The sequence below is a fragment of the Poecilia latipinna genome, unplaced genomic scaffold (assembly GCF_001443285.1).
Source record: "Poecilia latipinna isolate Pla-1442-1.1 unplaced genomic scaffold, P_latipinna-1.0 Scaffold2679, whole genome shotgun sequence".
In the NCBI taxonomy this organism is placed as follows: Eukaryota; Metazoa; Chordata; class Actinopteri; order Cyprinodontiformes; family Poeciliidae; genus Poecilia; species Poecilia latipinna.
Genome location: NW_015115295.1, coordinates 44,601 through 47,196, shown reverse-complemented (window position 1 = coordinate 47,196; position 2,596 = coordinate 44,601). Strand labels below are relative to the sequence as shown.

The following is a 2,596-nucleotide window of genomic DNA, read 5'->3' as shown; positions in this document are numbered from 1 at the left end:
TATTTTCAGTAATTACTGATCTTCATATCGGCATTGATATCATCGTGGTTCGGCCGTTTGTAGCAGATTAACAGTCATGATCGGGGTCAGGATGAGGAGTCTGATTCTGACCCAGTCGGCTTCCCGTAGCGGTCACAGACAGTCTGATGCGTCTGTTGTTCAGACCGATCAGCTGTGTGTCGCTGGTCTGAGCCGATCCTCCGATGGACGATCTGGAGGCGGTCAGACGAGGATGAGGAGGAGCTGCAGTCTGTTGGAAACCAGCTCTGAAACGGCCGGCGGTCCGATACCAGAGCTGCTGCTGTGCTGGACGTCCTGCATCCAACACGCCAACGGCTCCACAGAACATCTGAGGCTTTATGACTGGAGACATCATGTGACGTGTTGGGGCCTTTTATTGTCCAGTTGTTTTCATCTACCCAGTGGACATGTCCCACAATGCACTGAGTAAATAACTGAGTGATGCTCACTGACAGCAAACTGGACTAAACATTATACACAAACCAAGAGAAATATTAGTTTGGTACAATAAAATGTCAGCAAATGTTCATTCCGCGTTCGGGGTCGTTTCCGATCTATTGAAAATGTCATTTCACCAGGTGCTGCAGGGCTTGGCCGATGATGAACATCGATCCGAAGCCCCAACAAGTCAGCTGGAGAAAGGTTAAGATGTTCGCCTCGTTATATTCACGGACACGAAGGTGAGTTTTACTTTGGCTTATGCTAGTAGGCAATATTCTCTGACATTGTTCTTGTAAAAATGTGCTATTTAAGAATCTAAGCATTCTAACGGACAATGTTTGTGCCTTATTTTCCAGTATACTGTGTGTTTATTGTCGTTAGTGTCAGAGACTGACGGGGAGGTTCCGGTTCGGAAGCCTGACGGAGCTCAACAAGCCTCATAGCTTGACAGTAGCGCAGCTCTGGTGTCAGAGATCTGGTTCAGCTGTTCAGGTTCAAAGTTGCTGCTTTTAGAAAAATATGTTGCTTCATGTCTCCGTGTTATTTCGTTTTATTACCTTTGCATGTTTCTTGTGAAGAGCTCAGATAGGACGGTGTTTACAGCATTGTGTTCAGGCGGATCAGTTGTTCAACTGTCTGGCTCTGGTCTGCTCTCTCGTTCCCATAAACTCTTTCAGGCTGAATATAGAAGTGATTCCATGGAAATAACTCAGGGAGGCTCCTTTATTTACCATCCATGTCCCTCGTATTTTTAGGCTGATCCGGAGTGAAGTGAAGGCTGCAAACTTTGCTGTGCAGCGTTAGCTTTAACTGGTAGCAACGGATATTTACAAGCCACCATCTTCTTAATTCAGGATTGTTTGGAAATTAATGAAAGCTTAAAAGCCCATTATATTAGGAAGACAACAATGTTCATAGTATTGCTTTATCTGCGTCTGAAATACGACTTTGTCTTTTCTAGTTGTCATGGTAACTCAAAGCGGAAACAAGTGAGCCGCATTGGATCATGCAGATGTGACGTCAACGCCGTACCAAAGAGCCCATTGGACATGGGGCGTTTATTTTGTTCAGTATATAAAGAAAGCATTTGATATAAAATATAATTTACAACATGTTGGGTAGAACTTTCTACACTACATATTATAAAAGTTCCTAATTTCCTGTTAACTAAAGTTTAGACTTTCAGAATAATTGGTAACAACTTAAACTGCACATAGGTCAGCGTATTGTCTGGTCTGGTAAAAGTATGGGCAAATAAAAAGAAATTGGTTCTGTTAAGCTATAAATTAGCATTAGCATACGACACAGTTAGCAGCTACAGGAAGTTTAAAAGATAGAGTCTAAAAAAATTAAACGTGTCTTAAAGTCACTGGATAGCTTAAGGTTTGTCGTCATAAGTGGTAAAAAATATTACAGCTAATTAAGTAAGCATATACTTACTTAATTAGTATCAATTAATATTACAGTGATCCCTCGTTTTTCTTAGGGGTTGCGTTCCGAAAATAACCCTCGATAAGTGAAATCCGCTAAGTAGTTACCTTTCGTTTTTACAATTATTATACAGCATAATTAAATACTCTACATTGAAACCAAAGAACAAAACCTGTTTTCAGATCAGCGGATGTGCGTGTTCCCCTGTGAAAATCTGCCCCCTGTGTCGGGAGCGCGCATTGCAGCCAGAGAAGTGGATCCGGCGGATCTGACCATTTTCACGGCGCTTCTGATCGATTTCTCGGTAAAAACTACTCATATAATCATGTCAATGTTGTAACTTTCAGTTTAATCGGCAGCTATCAAAATAAAAACAATAAATAAATAAACGAGGTCTTGAGTAGTCTACCCCCCTGCGCGCTCCCGATGCAGGGGGAACAGATTTTCACAGGGGAACAGAATTTCGCACAAGACCGGAGTCATGTCATTAAATCGTCTCCTCCAAGCTGCCCTGTGAGATTCACAGCTGGATCTGCGGCAGAGCGATGGATCTCGTAAAGCATCCGGTCGGTTTTGCGCTGATTCTGGCCACAGTTTTTTCCAGCTGGCAATCAAAGTTTTCAGCTTTCATCTGCTGAATGGCCAATCTATATTACTTATATTTAAATACCATAACGTTATTGGCACACAGGTAGAGAAGGAG

The 2,596-nt window shown here is 42.4% G+C and overlaps 1 long non-coding RNA gene across 1 annotated transcript in view; it reads left to right on the top strand.

The window, feature by feature from the left end:
• LOC106938742 (uncharacterized) overlaps positions 1-929 on the top strand; it is a 4,127-nt gene extending 3,198 nt beyond the window's left edge. The window contains exons 2-3 of the long non-coding RNA XR_001422691.1: positions 97-98; positions 250-929. This is a non-coding gene — a long non-coding RNA (uncharacterized LOC106938742). The remainder of the gene's footprint in view (positions 1-96; positions 99-249) is intronic.
• The last annotated feature ends 1,667 nt before the right edge of the window (positions 930-2,596 follow it).